Raw genomic sequence first — 20,601 nt, 5'->3', positions numbered from 1 at the left:
TTGCGGGCTGCGACCTTCAGGGAGCCCCGGGCCCCGCTCACCCGCGCAACTCATGTGAGTCACATCTTCGGAGCGTGTCTGGGACCCCGACCGGTGCCTTTTAGGAACCTTCCTTTCCATTTTGAGAGTTAACAAGTTTACTTCTGTCACTTTTTTTAAATCCCTTCCGAATCGCCAAGGTCAGCCTCCTGCAGGTAAAAACAAATGAAAGGAAACGTGGTCTCTTCTTTTGTAAAGTTGGGTTAAGGGAAGCACAGGTCCAGAGCCCAGCTGCTTCTGGGGCAGGCGCTGGGTGCACACCGGCGGGTCAGCCTCTGTGTTTGAAGCCCTTCCTTCCCCGCACTTGCTCAGAGACTGAAATCAGCGTTCACTTTGAGCGCCTCCCAAGTATGAGTGTCTAGGCCTCTGACTTCTGTAAAAAGTTGTTTTCTGATATTTTTCACTAGGACTTAATTGCATCAAAGAAATGTGTAAACGTCGTCTGGCAGGATGGGTACCCTTTCCTACAGCATCTTTTGTTTGTGGCAGCGAGTGATAGGGAAGCAAGCTAAGAACTTGCTTGGGAACAGGGTCCTTTTCAGTTTCCAGCAGAGAGGGAGGTGGCCTGACTGAGCAATTGCCAGCCCTGAGCAGTCTGCACGGCGGAGGGTCTCCCCACGTCCAGGGGAGGATGACAGGCAGGGAGTTTGCCTGGCAGGTTCAGAGTTGGACCTGGAGTGACAGATGGCACCTTTCTCTCTCTGTTGGTCTGGAAAGATCACACTTGTGTGCCCTTTGATATCTGACCCCAGTTGTATCACAGGGGTGCCCAGACTGAGCCATCCGGGGAACTGAGCAGGGCTCGGGGTGCTGAACTGGGTTAGAAAGCCCATGTCCATGTACAGCAGCTTTGGCAAGACTTGGGTCTCAGCTTGGCCCCAGCATGAGCCGGTTCCTGTTTGACTCCCTTGAGGCCTGTGAGATTTGGTTTCCCATCCCCAGCTCTTCCTGGAGGGTGTCTCTACCCTGGCTGTGTTGCTGATGTTCCTTCTGAAAAGGACACAGGCCTTTTTTTTTTTTTTTAATATTTATTTATTTATTAGAGAGTGCACGCACACACGCATGTGTGAGAGCATGGGAGGGGGGTGCAGAGGGTGGGGGAAAGAGAATCTTCAAGCAGATTTCCCACTGAGCACTGAGCCCTATCCAAGCTGGATCCCAGGCAGGACTGGGAGACCATGACCTGAGCCTAAATCAAGAGTTGGCTGTTCAATCGACTGAGACACCCAGCGCTCCAGGTCACAGGCCTTTGAGTGGGAAACCTGGATTCAAATTCCAGTTCCTCTCTCTTTATTGGCTTTGTGACCTTGGGCCCTTCCTTAACCTCTCTGACCTGGGTTTCCCCTCTCTGGGATTGCCTGCCACTCTGGAGCAAACAGACCTCATTGGATTCTTACAAGGCTTAAAAAGTGTTTTAAATGAAAGTGTTTGTAAAAGTTTGGCTATAGGATAGGGGAGGGTTTTCAGGTCTCATTCCAGCAGGACTAGGTGTGTGAAAGGTAACCTTTTTACTAGGTAACCTTTTTCAGCCCTGACAGGGATAATAAAGCAGATATTATAATACTAATTATTAATCTTTCTTACAAGTTTGCTGTGAAGGTCAAATCAGATCAGGTGAAGGGGCTTAGAGGGGCACCTGGGTGGTTCAGTCAATTAAGTGACTGACTCTTGATTTTGGCTCAGGGTCATGAGTTTGAGCCCCACAGCAGCCTCTGCGATGGGCTAGAGCCTGCTTAAGATTCTCCTTCTCGGGATCCCTGGGTGGCTCAGTGGTTTAGCGCCTGCCTTCAGCCTAGGGTGTGATGATGGGGTCCCGGGATCAAGTCCCACGTTGGGCTCCCTGCATGGAGCCTGCTTCTCCCTCCGCCTTTGTCTCTGCCTCTCTCTCTCTGTGTCTCTCATGAATAATTAAATAAAATCTTAAAAAAAGATTCTCCCTCTGTTCCCCCTCCCCAAGAGGGCTTTGAAAATAAGAGCAATATTTGCATTGAAAGCAGTTACTAAACTTTCAGTTTCCAAACCAACAGCACCTGACTGGCATTTGATGTGGACTCTCTTCTAGTCATTGCTCTGAGCCCTAGCCTCTGATCTTACACACAGTAGGTCTCTGTAATCACTAGATGACTCTTGAGCTGACCATCTCACATAGGTTCTTAGATTTTATTTTTCAGTCTACGGTGTCTTTTGTCTGGAGATACACTGCTGAATGGGCCTTCTGGTTCCTTCCCCTCCCACCCCTGTTTTTTGGAACAAATGCTACCCATTCTGACTTGCCTCGTTATTAGGTGTATCCAAATGGAGGCCACGTCAGTGCTGAAGAATTCAACGTTTTAGTGAAGAGATAGTAACTACTAGCCTATGTGTAAATCTGGATGCCTCTAAGCTACATATAATGCCAGTGATGTGCAGCTGGCTTAAATGCTTTGACATGTTTTATGGAGGGACCTGTGGCTTTATCATTCACTGAGAAGCTCATTTAATTATGTGTTTGTTAGGAGTGCACGTGAGGTGGAAGAGGGTGACACACAGGTGGCACACATCCTTGTTTGAGCTTCTGGTTCTCCATTTGAGGAAGGGCTGCTCCCAGCTTCTCCTGGTTTGTGGGAGGAGGGCTGTAAATCTCTTTGAGGACTAGCACATAGCAGTGACTTCTCCTGGCAGCTCCTCGCAGCCATGTCTCAAGCTGTAAAGTGGATTATATTGATGCTTCTTAAACCTGCCCCCAAACCTTAAGGTCAGAGGAATCTGTTTCAGTGTGTGTTCAGCGATTCCTTTGATGGAGACTAGAAGGCAGGATCCATCTGTTTGTTTTAATATAAAAATGCTTTAAATTGTTGTCTGGATTCAAAAAGCACTCAAGGATGATGCACCTTATTTTCCCTGAGGCTCTCGTGGTTTCCTGCAGCATAAGTATATGTACGCCGATTTGGAAATCTTGGAGCTGGATTATTTCTAGGGGCTCTGCTAGTTCCAGACTTCATGATATGTGAGGACTTTTGAAAGCAGAAAGTCCTCTCCGAGATGGATTTTTATTAACAGCTGAAGAGGGTGCTCCAATATCCAAGGGTATGTTAGGGATCAAAGAACCACCAGAGTATAAATTATCTGGATTTTGAACGTTAAGCAGGACCATGCTCTTGAGTATTCAGGGGACTTTGAGATCGTTTTTTACCCCCAAGAATTTGTTGAAGATAACTGTGAACTTGTGGATAAAGTGGTTTGACTTTTTCTGAAAAGTATCCCCTGTAGCATACCATTCAAAACACTTCATTCTTTATTGTACTTCTCCTCAGTGACTAGACTTAGTTCCTAGATAGTGAGATTATGTTGATTAAAGATGTTGTGGTCTCCTGAATTATGTTCACACAGAATGTTTATTAGCAAATCCTACATTGGATTGCATAGATACAGGTTTGTATGTGTCATTTAAAATGGGTATTAATTAGAATAAGGGTAAGGATTTTGATTTTTCTTCTCCAGGTTTAGAGAGAAAAAGCATCTTTACACACGAAGAGCCCTGGGATTTTTGAGGTTCTCTATCAGTTCCTCTGGTGGTTTTGGTAAAATCAAGAAGTCCTTCCAGGCAGTTCTTCCCATCAGTGGTGTATGCTGTGGGCCTAGATCTTTTTGATGGTAACATTCCATAAGCTCTCACTTTTCAAGTTTTGCAAAAAAGTAAAGAAGGCAGGATCTAGTGTAGGCTTGTCTCCTTTTATTCTCCTTATCAAATAATTTCCAGTTGCAGATTTGGTCAAACATCAACCGTCTCCCTAAAATGTTAGAATAGGTTTGGCTTCACTTGTGTTAGCGGATCATGAATTTGAACCAGGGGGGAGCAGGTGGGCAATGAGTGCAGAAGCCACCATTGAAGTTGTTGGAAGATCTTTAGAAAATTTTTCCTGGGGGAGTGGGGAGGAAAAACTTCGTTTTTGCTATTTATGCCAAAGGGGACCGAGAGTCCAGGTTCATGGTGGGACCACTTGGCCTGAGTGGAGGTGAATGATGCTCATGAGACAAAGATCCCAGTGGTGCTCTTTGTGCCTGACTTTTGCTCCCTGCTGTCCTGGCTCCAGCTAGTTGCAGGAGTGTAAGGATTCACTACCCAACCTGTGGCAGGTGGGCCTGTAGCCTGTCAGCATTACCTGGGAGCTTGTTAGACTTGCAGAACCGCAGACCCTGACTTGCTAAATGTGAATCTGCATTTTATTATTTTATTTTATTTTTTATTTTTAAGTAGGCTCCACGACTGAGAGATCATGATCTGAGCTAAGATCAAAAGTCTGATCTTAACAACTAAGCCACCCAGGTGCCCCAGAATCTCCATTTTAAACATATCTCCAGGTGGTATTGATGCCCAGAGACCTCTTCACCTCCTCGTGGTTCCCCAGAATGTTCTTTCCCCACACACAAGGCCAGACTTTGCATATGGTGTGAAGAACAAGTGGCCAGTACACACTTGTTCCCTGCCCCACTTGGGACAGTTGATGCTCAAAGCTGGATTCCACCGTTAGTCCTCTCCTGAAAGGAAAGAGACTGGGGTTTCTCAGAAGTTTGCTGAACCCAATCCTTCCCCATGGGGGGACAAGGCAAACTGCTATTCTCTATCAGTAGTGAAGAAAAGCAGTCCTAGATGTGTTCAGTTATTAACCCTCCCTACCACAACCCACATCTAGAACATTGGGTGACGTTTCAAATTCTTAAAAATACACCAAAACAGGGAATAGGTGGTTCTCCCTAAGCTCTAGCCATGTAGTTGAACTAACTCTCCACACATTTATCTCCATTTTTGTTGAGCAGATTGGAAGTACCAAGTCATATGCATAGGACATGACTAGACAAGGTGGAAACTAGAGAGAAGGTAGGTGGATCTGACCCCCAGTGTATAGATAGCCTTTCTCACCCACCCTTCTTCCCTCCTGCCTTCCTAGCAGGTACAGAGCTCTTGGCCTAGGGTGGTCTTCTTGTAATTGCACATAGGGATGGGTGCAGGGAAGCTGCCTTTACAAAATTCTTCTTTTCTTGCCCATGAAGTGCCCAAGATCCCAGTCTGAGAGATGAAATTGCTAATATACTGATAAGCTTCTATTCTTTTTAAAAAGTTGTGGTATAATCTATACAGCAAAATTTGCCATGTTAGCCATTTTTCAGTATACAGGTTTGTGACATTAAACACATTCACATTGTTGTGCCAATACCACCTTCATCTGTCCCCAGAACTTTTTCATCTTCCCTAGCTACCAGGCTATACCCATTAAACTCCAACTCCCCATGCCCCCATCTCTCTACCTTTGGGGCAACCATTCTAAATTCTGTCTCTATAAATTTACCGTTCCAGGTACCTCATATAAGAGGGATTGTACTGTTTTTTTTTTTTTTTAATTATTTATTTATGATAGTCACAGAGAGAGAGAGAGAGAGAGAGAGAGAGAGGGGCAGAGACACAGGCAGAGGGAGAAGCAGGCTCCATGCACCGGGAGCCCGACGTGGGATTCGATCCCAGGTCTCCAGGATCGTGCCCTGGGCCAAAGGCAGGCGCCAAACCGCTGTGCCACCCAGGGATCCCTGTTTTGGTTTTTTTATCTGGCTTTTCTTACATATCTTCCGGGTTCATCCTTGTTGTATCATGTATCAAAATTTCCGTCCATTTAAGCCTGAATAGTATTCCATTTTGTGTATGTGCTACATTTTGTTTATCCATTTATCCATCTTTGGACACTTGTGTTGCTTCCACCTTTTTGGCTGTTGTTAATAATGCTGCTCTGAATGTGGGTGTACAGCTATCTGCTTGAGTCCTTGCTTTTACCTTCTTTTGGGTGCATACCCACAAATGGAATTGCTGGATCCTGTGGTAATTCTGTTTAATTTTTGAGGAAGAGCCATACCATTTTTCTGAATGGCTGAGCCACTTTATTTTCCTACCAGGAACATACAGGTGTTCCAATTTATCCACATTCTCACCAACACTTCTGAGTTTTTGTTCTTTCTTTCTTTGATAATAGCCATCCTAATAGGTGTGATGTGGTTCTTTCTTTCTTGCTTTCTTTCCTTCTTTCAAGATTTTATTTATTTATTTGAGAGAGAGAGACAAGTCATGAGTGTTGGGAGGGGTAGAGGGAGAAGCAGACTCCCGCTGAGTAGGGAGCCTGATGCGGGACTCGATCCCAAGACCCTGATATCATGACGTGAGCTGAAGACAGATGCTTAACCAACTGAGCCCGCCAGACAGCCCTGATGTGGTTATTTCTTTTGAGTTGCTTTTCTTTATTCTGATATTCTCCCAACACTAGCCACAGTCTTTGTCTGGCTTGGAGCTGTGGAGAATTCCTAAAAAGTGGGACTCTTACTTCAGTCCTTGCTCCTGATTTCTGTTTTACTCTGTAGGCATCATATTGAATGTACTTACTAAGTGTGGTGAGACTCAGATTAATAAGGTTTCTAGGAGCTGCTAGTGTTTTCGAGTCTGTGACTTGATGGTCTTTCCTTTCATGCTTCCCTCTCCTTTTTTATTTTGAATGGGAATTTGGGTGTGTGAGTTGGGGGAGTCAGGAGGACAATAGTGTAAAGGCAATTCTGTGTCCAGGATTCTTTTTTTTTTTTTTTTTTTTTAAACATGTTTTATTTATTCATGAGAGAGGCAGAGACATAGGCAGGGCCTGACGCAGGACTCGATTCCAGGACCCTGGGATCACGACCTGAGCCGAAGGCAGACACTTAACCTGATCCACCCAGGCGTCCCTGAGTCCAGGGTTCTAAGAATAAATTTGGTTTGCCCATTGGCCCTTGGCTCCGAGTGGAGGTGTTTGGCAGGCTTGCATTTGCAGAAATCTGGCAACACAGTTGTCACGCCTGAGGGCCTTGCCTACATTGCAGAATTTCAAACCTGGGAAGAATATCAGAGATTTATTTAAACTCAAGTGTCAGGCAGATTCTTGTCATGGTACATGGTTGGAATTGATGAACTTTGTGCCAAGGGATTAAAAATATGAACCAACCAACAAAAAACCAAACGTATGATTCAGGAATAGCAACCTAATGATTTTGAGGGAAGATGGGGAGAAGGAAAATGAGCAATTTGTTACACACATGAGTCACTGGTGTTGTGTCTGTGAGTGTTCCAGTTGGACGCAGAATTTTTGAGACAATTGGTTTACTGGCTTTGGTAGTAGGGAAGAAAACAGTGTCATCCAGACGGTGGGTATTCCATTTCAACCTTTGCATCTAGAAGATGTTTTTAAATGAAAGGATGGATCCTTTGGAAATTGTACAGTTTTGCTTTACATGCTTAAGTGGGACATAGACTTATTCCATTCACTTGTTAAAAAATAAAATCCTTCAGATTTACCAATTTGTAGGGATAAACTGTAGCATGCTATTGATAGGTTTAAAGCCATGTTCTTTTTTTCCCCCTTTAAGATGGATGCTTTCCCAGGGTTAGAGGTGTTGAACCTGGTAAAAACTCCTGTTTATAGCAGTCAATTCTGAATCATTACCTTGTATGATAACCTCATATGGTTATTAAAGGGATTGCGTGAGTTAATGTGTATGTGTGGCTCACAGTAAACATTTTGTGTTAGCCATTATTATTGTTTTGAACTCCTTATGACGTGTTCATCCACAAATAATTTCAGAGCATGTCCCCTGTGCCATGCCCCAGGGGTATGTGTTGCCCTTTGTCCTTATGGTCCTCACAGGAAGAGCCCCCATGACTTGAGGGAGTGATGTGGCTGCAGATTTTGCTCACCTGGCAATGAACTTCCCTTCTTTAGCTTTGAGGAGAAATGGTTCACTCGCAAGGATCCCAAGGCATCAGAGAAATCCCTTGGGACTTGACATTTCCAAAGTCTCTGTTGGAAGGAGTATGGTGTGAAGTATTTGAGAAAATATCTTTCTGTGTGAGAAGACAAGCAGAACATTCTTACTATTATAACAGATAAAAGGTATGACAAGCAAATCACTGGGAAAATAGGCTATGAACTGTTGACTGACGCAGTAGGTGTGTTTATGCTGTACTTGGATGATAGGAAAATGGTTTGTATTAAAAGAGATTGTAAGAGGAGTATCATAGCAACTGTTGAATGTTAGCTTGAAAAACTTTTAGTTAAGTCTCTTGATAGTAGAAAAGATACTCCTATAGAAGAGAACAAAGAATAAAGAAGAGAGTTTGGCTATTTTATCACCAGCCTTTTATCCTTTTTGGTAATTCTTTATGGTATCCTGATTGAAGAGGCCACATGGCAGAGGATTCAGCACAATCAAATGTGAGGATTTCCCTCACAGACTCAGAAGTTGCAGGCACATTTGTTCAGTAGGGCAGAGCAGGGATGCAGTATGGAGACTGAAGAGAAGACCATGGCAGGGCCCAGGTGTCATGAGGGGACGCGGCCATCTTCCCTCCTCAAGCATGCTCAGGCAGGTGTGTGGTCCCAAGCCCTACCAACCACCGGAATGACAGACCTTCATTGGAGCTCTGGCTTGGCTACACATGAGAGGGGGTGATGGCTGCGGCTGGGTGGCCAGTGATAGTCTGGATAAAGTGGATTCCTTTGGGCGACCTAGAGGAGATGTGGCTTGCTCTTTGAAGAGATGGTGGTAAAGTTAGGGAGGGCTGGCCTCAAGGATGAGGCTGAGATTTTTGAGTTGCTTCAATCAATTGTGATAACTCAGTTGTACAAGGGTTAGGATATGCAGGATCCTGTTTTGGATGTCCTGGGTTTGATGTGTTTGTGAGATTTCCTAGTGGAGGCGTTTAGGGCAATGGAACATCTGGGCCTGAGGCTTAGAAGGGAGATCTGTGTGTGAGGGGAGGGTCTGGGGACCATCCCCGAATAGACAGCAGTAATGTCATGTGAAGGAGAACTCCCAGAGGTCGCCGGAGGAGATGAGAAGTGCTGGGGGAAGAGAGTGTTCCTGCAGGGAGGAATGAGGTTCATGGGGCCTCTCTGCTGTGATAGGTTAAATAAGATAACAGCTAAAATATTCTTTGGGTTTATTTATACTTAGTTGGCATGCAAATATTTGTAGAATTGTATCAGGAGATGCTGGCTTAGCCTGTAATCATAGTAACATGTTGACTGTGAGGATTCTTGCGGCCTTCAGAAGCATTTGCAGGTTTCTGTGCCAAGTATCATGTGTGCTTATCTCAGGGGTGTCTGTATTTAATGAATTTCTGAAATTAGTGAGCTCAGAATTAAAGATTTTACTGCACTTTCTTGAGAATCTTATGTTTGTAACTTGAGGTTTTACATTTTGTACTATTGGAGCTGTGGAGTCATGGTAAAATTGGAGGGAGTTAGAAATTGCTTATTTTAGCCAAGGTGACTTCTGCAGCCCCATCACAATGGATCAAATAAGCAATTAGCAATACTTACCACTGGGGAAGATGTGGACCAGGTAGAAGCCTCATGCATCATACACAAACAACAACCACTTGGAAGATTGGCAATATTCCCTAAAGCTGACCATATACATTATGATCCCAAGATTCACTCCTGGACATATATTCAACAGAAACGTGTGCTGTCTTCTTAGTAGCAGCTTTACTCATGTCAGCCCCCAGGTGGAGAAACCCAGATATCTATTAACAAAATCGTGCTTTTTCCATACAATGGAATACTACTCAACAATTTAAAAAGGAATGAATTATTGACATGCAACAAACAGATGAATGTTACAGATAAAACATTAAGGTGAAGAGACCAGACAAGGAAGTATACTCCATAGGATTCCGTGTTCAAGAAGTTCACATACAGGTAAAACTATCATATTATAAGGGTGAGAAGAGCAGAGTTTACCTACAAGGAGGTATTGATGATGCAAGGTGGGTATATAAGGAAAAACTAACGGCGCTGGATGCATAAGACAATGAAAAATTCTAGTTAATTTGGCAACTATTTTAATGCAACATGAAGTAAGATAATTGTTCTAGAATGTAACAGTGCCCTAACCTGTGGTTTTCATCCCATTGCCTTCCCCCACTCCACATCCATGGATCCATTTGGAACATATGCACCCCTAGTACCTGGGCCTTAAGGCTGCTGTTGTCCAGTCTTTAGGGTAGTTAATGAAGCCTGGGTGTTTACTCATTTTCCTTGGTTCATGAAGGGTGTGGTGTTATTACTGTGGCCCAGGGCCAGGCCTCGGGTGATGTGATAGAGGCAATTACCTTTCTCAGGTCCATAATTTAAGTAATCAAGAGAAATAATATTTTAGTGCAGAATTTCTTAAAAAAAAAAAAGCGCAAAGAAATCTATGATGAACAAAGCATCAATATTTGTAATAAAGACAGAATCGTTATTACTGATTTTTCCTCTTGCCTCATGCTCCCATGTGGCCTGGCAGGGCACATCATGGGCCTGAAGATGGAGCAGGAGGAGTGTGAGGTTTGAGAACCATAGTCTTGGCCTGGATGTCTGATTCAAGAGAATAAAAAGTGAAAAGGCAGGTTGATAAAAACTGAATGGCAGTTGATTCTGTTCATGCTTTTCAGTGTTTTGTGAATGGAAACTTGTGACTTGGAAAGGATTCTTCTCAGTATATTAAACATTCTGACAAGAGGGTATAATGTATAAAAGCACTTAGGATGGTCCTTCAGAGACTGTCATTGTTCTTTTAAGTTTTTGTGAATTTTGTAGTGTTAACTTATGGCAAGAGTGGCTTGATGTTCTAAATCAAAACAGGAAATTGTCAAGGCTCAGATAATTTGTGGCATTAATGAGATATAAAACATTGTCTTTTAGTGTGTAGCAGTCTTTAATAGTAGAAAAATTCATTATTACCCACCTTTTAGCTAATCATGTGATTGCTATTGATATAATTCCCTCATAGGCAGGGTGGAATCTAATAATTTGCTAGCCTCCATACTGCTTGCTTACAAACACATCCATGCTATTGTATGTTCCCGAGCATGGTTTCTGAAATGTGGCCTCCTTTTTGTCTTTTTCTGGTGAAAAAGGCCCATGCATCATGTCCATTTGGCTCTTCTTTGTGATCAGGATGTGTTGCCTGGACTGAGAAAGAGCGGGGGGGGGGGGGGGGTCCCAGATATTTCAGCACCTCTTCCAATTGCTATGGATATGGTATCAGTGTCAACTGTCCCCTCAGAAGCTGAAATGCTTGTCCTTCCTGATGCTAAGGTATAGGTTCTTCCAAGTATTAGAGGACTTTTCAAAGTGTCTTATATGGGAATTACTTTCAAAAAATTACACCGAAGACGGTTAAAAATTCCCCGCCTTGAAAAGCTCACTTCTTTGTTCACATTCTCCCCGCCCCCTTGCCAATTTTGCTGGGCATAGTTTTCTCCTAGCAACACGCAGTGGTCAGTGGGAAAGTCAAGCTGGCTGAGAGCCTCCCTGCCAGGGACCATCTTCCCCAGTCACTAGGGCACCTGCAGGGGCCTGTGTCCTGTACCCTGGCAGCATGGCACACCTGTGATGGCACACTGGACTTTCTTTGGGTCTGTAAAAGTTTATCATTAGGAATCTGTTGCTTTGGGGCACCAGGGTGGCTCAGTTGGTTGAGCATCTGCCTTTGGCTTGGGACATGATCCTGGAGTCCTGGGATCCAGCCTCACATCCAGGTGGGGCTCCTTGTTCAGCGAGGAGCCTGCTTCTCTCTCTCTCTCTCTCTCTCTCTTCCCCCCTCTCCCCACTTGTGCTCTCTCTCAGATAAATATAATCCTTTTTTTAAAAAAGAGTTCTATTGCTTTAATACATACTGGGTTGTTGAGGTCTCTTCTTTCCTCTTGTGTTAGTTTTAGTAGGCTGCGTACTTCACGGACTGGATCTGTGTCACCCGAGCTGTTGAATTTATTGGCATAATCATCATCCTTTCAATTATTGAGAAGATTTGTAGTGGTGGCCTGTCTTTTGTTTCCGATCTGCGCCTTGGGCGTTAAGGTCTCCGTGCAAAGGAAGGGCTGGATCAGGGTAGCTGAGCTCAGGGCAGCGCGGGGGGTGGTTTCAGGGAGCGGCGGGGCAGGAAGGGGAAGGGGGGGAAGGCGGGGAGGGAGCCGGGGGAGAGCTGGGGCCCGGCCGGGCTGGCGGCCTCCTCTCCGGGGAGGAGCTGCCGGGGAAGGAGCGGTCACGTGGGCGGTGAGCTCATTAGGCTGGGGACACCAGCTGTGCTATTATTAGGGCTTTTAAAGTCCGTGGCAGATGTTCTTAGGCGGAGTTCCAGCCTCGTTCGCTTCCCACATATGGCCTAATACAGTACATGGAAAAGGAGCCACTCGCTAACCAATAGCTTTTCCATGAAACACATCACTCCTTCCCCCCCTGAACTTTTTTCCTTCTCTTTCTCTCTCCCTTTGTGCCTTTTTTTTTCTCTCCCTCTCGTTCCTTATCTTTTTCTTGCCCTTTGTGTGTGTTTTCTGTTTCTTGTCTCTGTCCTTTGTCCTCCTCTCGCTCCCTGCTGTTTGCCTCTGTCTGTCTGTCTGTCTGTCTCTTTCTGCCCTGTTCCCGCTCCCCCCAGCCCTCTCCCTGTCCCTCCCTCTGGTACTTCCTTCTTTTCTGCGTGGAGGCCCTGGTAGTTTAACCCAGTGTGGGACTAGGGCAGGACAGAGTGGCCCGAGAAGAAAGTTTGCCCATTTTAGATTAGAAGTGAGCCTCGGCGTTTCCTAGAAAGTGTAAGGAGCGCAGGTAAGTCCGAGGGTGAGGACGCTGGAGAGGGTCTGCTCCAGAGCCTGTCCCACAGCTGCACCTTCGCTTTGCTTCTCGGCTCCAGGGGCGCAGTAGTGGCCTTAGGGCCACTGTGGCCCGGACAGACTAAGGAGCCAGCCAGGGCACTGGTTACTAATGTCCATTTTTGCACACGGTTTGTGTGTGGGATCAGCTGACGACCTCCCACCACCATTGTCCTGGGTCCCCCTGACCAACTTTTATCAGGAAGCTTCGTGCAGCCCTTCCCTCGTCCCTCATTTTTATAGTAACCCGTCTCAGCTTGGAAACACAAGGTAGAATCAGTATCAAATCGACTTATGGTGTGGGGAGGGCACTGGGTGGGGGGGACTGAATCTCTACAGGGAATGTGCTGTTATGTACTAGGACTCTTATGTTTATGCTTTAAAGCTCAAAGTGATGCAAGCTTCATTATAGAAGTTTCCTACTCTTTCTGAGCACTGATGTTTTGAGATATTACATTAATTTTGTAGCTACAACAAATTGATCCTATTTTAATTTCAAGAATAATGAAATAATACATAGATCAGTGTCCTATCTCACTCTAATCATGGCTACCACTGTCAGAAATAGATTTTAAGGAGAGCTTCTATAACCTTGGCATTTCTCTTCAAAGGAAAGTAAATGTAACTATTTTAGAAAGTACTTTTTTTTGGATTTTAAAAATTATTTTGTTCTGCAGAAAGTATTAAAAATAATAAGCCCAAAGCCAAACTGTAGAGTGAGATCAGCATGGGGAGAGAGTTACTGAGCTGGGCACCTCATTGTTCTTACTGGTTTCTCTGCTAATTTAGAGATTGGGAAATAAAACCAAGAATGGCCTTTTCTCACTTCCCTAACTTTATCTGAAGAAGGGGAATCATTAAGTAGGATTTTGCATGGTGCCCACTCCAGCTCTTGCAGACTGGTGGGGACAGGTGCCGTGGCTCTAGCTGTGGGGCAACAGGGACAGGTGTATATATGTGCTGCATCTCATCGTGTTTGCTGAGTGGTTTACGCTTATTCCAGAAATGTGGTTGGTTCTGATTTCCTAGGTCTTCGGCAGGTAAGAGTCAGCTTCGGCTGGAGTCAGTGACTTGTTGGTAGGATGGGGAGCTGGAGATCTGGTTAGAAGAGTGATTGTAAGTATGTGTTGAGTGGCCTCCCTGGGCCAGGTACTGAGGTGTGACAGTAAATTAAACCAGGTCTGGGGGCAGGTGAGAGAGATGCAAATGAGTAGCAGGTGTAAGCTGTAATGCCAGGTAGTGACTAGGGGTGATGGGGACGGAGGGGTGACAGAGGGTGGAGTGTCTCTGAAGGCCTCCTTAGGAAGGTTATGGATGAGTAGAGACCCAATAATAGGATGAGCCATGGAAAATATATGAACACAGCATCCTCTCAGGCAGAGCATGGTCAGGACAGGCCTGTGTCCTACTGGCCTGCCTGGCTGTGGTCAGCAGTTGAGATTTTATTTTGAGTATGGTGGGAAGGAAGCTGCTGGAGGATGCTGAGCAGGGATGTGACATGAATGGATCTACTTTTTTTGCATGGGTTCCCCAGCTGCTGTGTGGAGAGCCAGAGTGTGGGAGTAGGGAGAGGGGGAAAGAGTTCTGTGTTGGTGCAGGCCCAGGCAGAGTGGTGCAGCTCCAGGCCAGGGTAAAGGATGTGATGTGTTGGGGTAGAGGCTCAGGACACCTGGCTGTGGATGTGAGGAGCTGCGGCAAGGAAGAGTTTAATGTGATGTCTTAGATTTCATATATTCTGAATGGAACTCTTAACACTGGAAAACGTTCACATAATTTAAAATTCCTGATGTTAAAAGCCATTCTATGTAATTTTTTGGTCAGGGGTTAGTCGGGACTGCTGGAGTTAAAGTGTGCCCAACATCTATGAAGTGAGTGGAGGCATCTTCGTCTTAAGCCTGAGCTAAAGGCCGAGAGGAAGGAGAAGGCTGTGTTCTTTCATAGCTCACAAGTTACGCTCTCCTTGGCAGGGGGAATGAGGTGAATCTCAGACTTCATCCCAAATCAAGGAGCATGAAGTAACTGTTGAACAGATTATGGAGAAGAAAAGGAACAGTGTGCTTCAGGGTAGAGCATCAGTAACAACTGATTATAGTAAACCATAGCGAATTGAATTTTCAACATTGAAAAAATCCTGAAGATTCTTCAAGTGATTCTGTAATATTTTCTTTGTGTACTTTGCCAGTTGGCTTAATCTGTGTCTGGATACGGTGCCCTACTTGAACTTCACCATTTTAAAAATGCTTCTCTTATAAATTAGAGTGGGGTGATCTCAGGCACGTTGCCTGTTCCCTCACAGTGTGGACGATAGCATTTTCCCCCGGTGAGGATCAGAATTTCAAGGTTACAGAAATATTAAATAGCTAATCCCAGGTTTATCATTATCACTCTTGCTTACCTCATAATCTGAGATGATTTCTCTCCCTGGAAGGCCTGACCTTGAACCTTGGCACGGGGAGAAGATCCGACTTTGCCACAGCTCCTGGGAAGTGAGAGGATTCCGCTCTTTCACCTGCAGGGACTGGGTTAGGAATGCTGAGCAGCCTCCTTTGAAAAGCATGTGCTGAAGCTTCAAGCCCATCAGCCACTGAGGTTATCAATAAAGAATCTGGAAGGTGCATTCTCTTGGAATCTGAAATATTTAAGGACAGAAGATCTTGCTGCTTTCTGGTAGGGTATGGCAAGAATAATTGACACTCGAGCTGGGTTTATTTGGGATTGCAGTAGGTGAGGATGAGTTGGGCTTGCCTGGTTATTCCAGAAGGTGCTGCCATCTTGCATCTTGCTTACCATCTTGGTGGCCTCTCCTCCCTACTTTATCCACTGCCCTAGTCTTAGCCTGTGTAGCACAGAGGAGCTGCCTGTCACCCCATACTCATCATGGCTTGGCTATCTTGCCAAGTATGGTGTGAAGCCCCAGGATATTGCTCAAATTCACCTCCATGTGTCAACACTCAAAGGCTTCTTTCACACCTCTGAGCACTTCTCTTCTAGGCCTTTCCACTATGTCTTGTTGGCATCTGAATAAATAGATACCAATTTATTAGGAACCAAATTAATGCCAACGGCCATTTCCCTTATTATAAGACTTGTCCTATTTTACTTCTTCAAGTCTTTTCTATCACCCCAAGACTGTGGCACCAATATTTTTAACATCTCAAAACAAGTGTAGTAGGCTGCTGTCCTCCTTAAAATGAAACTCCATTGTCATTGAATTAAAACACTGGCTGCTTTGTTCGGAAATGTGGGAAGGAAGGGATTTTTCCTGTAGAATATCATCAAGTCAGCTCTTTCAGAAGTATAAATTCTGGGCTAGGGTTTCCTTAAAATATATTTCAGTGTGTTTGTTCTGGAACTATTGGCACATCACATTCTGGGCTCTTTTTAATGGGCTCTGGGTAATTACCGTGGCCTCCCATCTCAGCGAGTACAGTAAGCCATTCAGGAGGATAGCCAGTTGCTTATTAGCTGGCAGCTGATGGCCCCTGACCCCTCCTCCTTGGAGATGGTGTGAGGCACAATTAGAGAGCCCTTGCATGGGGATAAGTGATTGGTGAGGCATAAATAATGCAATCTACCCTGTCTCTCTGTGCGTATGGCGGGCTGAGCAGACTTATCTTTGGATGCCTGAACCTCATAATCTGGGTCCCACATGTTTAGGCTTTGTGACCTTGGTAAAGTTCTTAGCCAATAAGCCTCCGTTTTTCCATCTATAGAATAAGACTGGGGAGCATGATTGTGGGGATTCACTAAGATGAGGTATAGAAAGGTCTGGCTCTTTTTTGCTTGTTGGCAGCATGCAGCAGGCACTCAGCGAGGGGAGCTCTGAGATTCACTCTTTTGGGGTTCCTGACACTTCCGTATATTGTCCTCTCCTTCCACTCCCAGGCTCTCTGCCTCCATCATGGAAGACTGAGACATTTGGCTTCTGGTCATCTTCCCCTGATGATGCATCATTTGAGACTCTGATGACTCACCCAACACCTTGACCATCTCCTCTCCACTGGTGGCCTCTCCTCCCTACTTTATCCACTGCCCTAGTCTCAGCCTGGACTGGGTCTGTGTCATCTCCTGAAATTACCTGTCCCACCTCTGAAACCCTCAACATCACTACCCTGTTCTTTGAACTCCAGACTTTCTTGGCCTTTGCACACTTGTGTTGCCTCATCCAGGTTCCTGGCATCTCCCCCTCCACCCTGGCCTATGGTCACTGAGCACCTGTTGTCCTTCCTTTGGGCCACCCAGCAGAACTCTGTGCCTGCCTTCCGAGGGCTGCTGGAGAAGTTACAGAATCACCTGTCGGCCCGAGTGTTGACCCTGTAAAGCATCTTCAGCTGGGTCACAGGCTCTGCCTGCTTATTTGTAAATTTTTTTTTAAAGGTTTTATTTATTTATTTGTGAGAAACATAGAGAGGCAGAGACACAAGGCAGAGGGAGAAGCAGGCTCCCTGCAGGGAGCCCGATGTGGGACTTGATCCCGGGTCTCCAGAATCTCACCCTGAGCTGAAGGCAGATGCTCAACCACTGAGCCACCCAGGCCTCCCATGTTTGTGTATGTTTCTTGAGGTTTCTCTCTCTGCCTTGAGCCACCATGACTGTTCTTGACTTTCCATGGCTTTCCTAAACATCTTACCCCTGCCCAGGGTGAGCAGGAGCAAGCAGACTTGCTGCCTCCCAGCCTTCACGTCCAGATGTTGGCTCCTGGGAGTGAAGGAGGGACCCTCTTCCTGACTGAGGCGGATTTGTTTCAGCCAGTGGCTCCCATTCCCTCCTACCTCCACAGGAGTGACGCTTGGAAAACTAGTCCTTCTTTCTGTGTCTTCAGCCTCATGCTATCCCACTTCCTGGGACATACTCACTTCTCTCCCCTCTTTCTAGACCCCTGGTCTCTGCGGCCATTGCTCTTTCTTCCCCTTCACAGCCTGTCTCACTGAAATTGGCCCCTCCTCCCTTGCCCTGTTGCCCTCAGGCACCTGAGCCCATTATTCCATCACCAAGAGTGCTGAATTTGGTGCTAAGTCCAGGGCACACCCAGTCCTGGCAGTCTTGACCTTTGACATCACAGTCTCTGTACTCCCATTCTTTCTTTCTTGAAATACTCTTTTCCCTGGGCTTCTCAAAAGCTGCTCCCTTCTGGCTTTCTTCCCATGCCTTCCACCACCCTGCCTTGTAGGCTACAGGCTCCTCTGCCACCATGCAGCCTTTGAGTGGTGGTGTGTGTCCTCAGGGTGTGTCACCTCAGCTGAGCACCTTGCCACTGGTGGTCACCATGCCTGTGGCCTCATTTGCCATTATTACCCAGATCTTGTCTGCTGAGCTCTTGGACCCATTTAGCTACCTACCTACCTACCCTACCTGCCTGCCCACTGCACATCTCCATTTTGGGATGCACAAACATGACCCCTGCTCATTACCACGGTCACTACTTGCTTGCCCTATCCCCCACCTCCTCCCTACCAAGAAAGGGGTCTGCCTGTGAGCCCAGTCACATGGAGGTTAGCACCGTTCCCAGCTGCTCGGGCCGGAACCTGGACCTTTTCCTGCCTCTCCATTTCTCTCACCCCTGCCCCTTCCCCTGGGTATCTGCCTCCTAGATCTTTCTGAATGCCCTCTGGGCTTGGCCGCTCTAATGTTTTCTCTACTCTGTCCCTAAGGTGACCTTTCGAAAGCATATGTCAGATCCTTTCACTTGCTTATAACCTGTCAACCCATTTGGGAACTCCCCATGGGGTCAAAGAGGCTGCTGCTGCCCCTCCTTCCCTTGCTAAAGCCCTTCAGGGCTTTTCAGTCCCCTCCCTGGGCCCTGCTTTCTCTTCCTCCTCCTGGACTTTGCTTGTGCTGTTAGCTCTGCCTGTAGAGCCTATACCCTGAACCCGCTCCCTGTGCAGCCTGCTCTGGCAGTTTGGCTAATTCCTGCTCGCTTTTTAGGTCTGACGGGAGGCTGGCAGTAGAAGCCTTTTCTGACCCCAGGTAACCCTTCTGTATCAGCACTTTTTCCCGGTGGCCTATCGCTGCTGATATTTTTGTCTGTGGCCCCTTGGAGGTAAAGAATGTCTGCGAGAGGCTCCCATTGGACAGTGGAGGGCATGCAGACATCTGTTCTGACAGGTCGCACTTGACCCAGAGGGCTGTTCTTGTCTGTGTATCATAAGGGGTAGAGCATTCTTCCCAGTGGTTTGCAGGTTCCACCAGGGCAGAGACTTTTGTTCAATTCATTTCTCCCAGTGTTCCCAGTACTATGAGAGGTAGGCAGCAGTTCCTGGCACAGGGTAGGTTCTCAATAAATACCCAGTGACTGAGGAGCAGACGTGAGCCTTTCGATCTCGTTCAGTTTTCATGATGCAGGTTTAAATTGCTCTGTTCATCTGCCAGTCTGATAGGTGGACATGGATTTGGAAATGGCAGCGGCCCCTTGGAGTGGACTTTCTCTGTGGCCTCTCTGTACTCTCTTGTAGTATGTTTGTGAACCTTTTAAAAATCACAAGTTGTAATCACCAGAGCCATGTAACAGAATTCCTGGGTCATGAGATAGCTGTGGCTGCTCTGACTCATGTGGCAACTGGGGAAAATTGATGTGCTTCTGATCTTGAGAAACAGACTCGACCTGACTATACACGTCGAAGTGACTTTTAACCTTCTGGGGAGTTTATGGTCCTTAGGAATTGACCTAGCAGGGCACTGCAGATAGCGCTGTGGTACCAGAAGGCAGGAACCTGCCGTTGTGCATGACGCAAACAGAAGATGCTTTCCTGGTTGTAGGACTCAAGTAACTAAATGGATACAGTTCTTTTGTCATTCATGTACTGGTGAGATATTTATAGTGTGCCCATTTTTCTAATGATCTTATTTGCTGGTTTATGGGCTTTATTCCTAGCCTTCCCCCAAGGAGAACGGAAGCTGCTGGAGGTTGGGAGTCTCATCTGTGATGTTCACTGGGGGGTGCTCAGGACCTGGCACAGTGCCTGGCAGAGAGTTTCTGTTGAAGGCATGGCAGGCAGGGAGCTGAGGATGGTGAGCAGACGTGTAGCCCCTGCCCCCTGGAGTTTATCATCTGGTGGTATAGACAGAAATTAATGAAATCTCACACAGAAATGTAGCGTTGTAGCAGTGACTGGGAGGCCGGTGTGCTCAGAGGACTGTTACAGGAGCTTTTTGGCCTCGGGAGTTTGAGAACAGGGTCCAGAGGTATCTAGCTGAAGGGAGGGGCAGGGCTGGTTCACGTGGAGGGAGCAGCAGGACCCATGTTGGGGAATCATGTTAGAGGACTCTCTTTCGGTCTCTAAAAGTGGACTCTAACACCTGCCTTTCCTTTCTCGGTGAGAACAACAGGCGACATTGAGTGAGTGTTTACGTGGATTATAGGATTTTATGCTCCCAGTGACTTTGCTGAGGTGGATCCTGGCGAACCATTGGAAGTTGAGTCGCTGGTCTGAATTAAGGGTTTGAGTTCAGACATTTTCACTCGTGTCCATGCTTCTCCCCCTCCCAGAGGCAAGCCGTGTGTGGTAGAAGGTGCCAGAAGGGTGGCCAGTCCTGGATTCCCAAGAGGTGTCTTTAAGGGTTGCCACAGGGAGAGCCATTGGACCTTGTGTAAGCGAAAGACATGGTTATGGCATCCTTAGCACGTTGCCTGACAAGGGTGTGGTTCAGAGAGGTCAACCACTTTTTATAATGGGGACCGCAAGTGGAGGGGAGGCTGGGAGTGGGGTGTGGCAGAGAGAGGTTCACAGCCCACTGGGTAACTCGAGTTGAAATCTTTCAATTAGAGTCTGCTCCTAGAGGTGGTGCAGGGGTGTTGGGATAGGGTTAGGAATGCTGAAGTGGTCCACTTACTGGTCCATTTTGGTCCATTTACCTGGACCAAAATATCAAGGATACATTGTTTT

General features: G+C 46.3%; 1 protein-coding gene and 1 long non-coding RNA gene across 6 annotated transcripts in view; one reads left to right on the top strand and one right to left on the bottom strand.

Moving 5' to 3' along the window:
- The window catches only part of LOC144294258 (uncharacterized), a 72,385-nt gene that overhangs the window by 10,789 nt on the left and 40,995 nt on the right, over positions 1–20,601 (top strand). The gene's annotated exons all lie outside the window — the stretch shown is intronic.
- On the bottom strand, positions 125–17,675 carry LOC144294083 (uncharacterized). Of its 5 annotated transcripts, none has more exons than XR_013361483.1 (5): positions 17,491–17,675; positions 15,114–15,347; positions 11,753–11,834; positions 7,781–7,927; positions 5,485–6,919 (listed from the first exon to the last, which is right to left on the bottom strand). It is a non-coding gene; the product is annotated as an uncharacterized LOC144294083 (long non-coding RNA). The 5 variants fall into 5 exon arrangements; XR_013361482.1 differs by lacking the exon at positions 5,485–6,919 and adding an exon at positions 7,054–7,289; XR_013361484.1 differs by lacking the exons at positions 5,485–6,919; positions 7,781–7,927 and adding an exon at positions 125–188 and having other exon boundaries at positions 17,491–17,674.

Source organism: Canis aureus, chromosome 22 (assembly GCF_053574225.1).
Source record: "Canis aureus isolate CA01 chromosome 22, VMU_Caureus_v.1.0, whole genome shotgun sequence".
NCBI lineage: Eukaryota > Metazoa > Chordata > Mammalia > Carnivora > Canidae > Canis > Canis aureus.
This window is presented reverse-complemented; position numbering and strand designations above follow the sequence as displayed.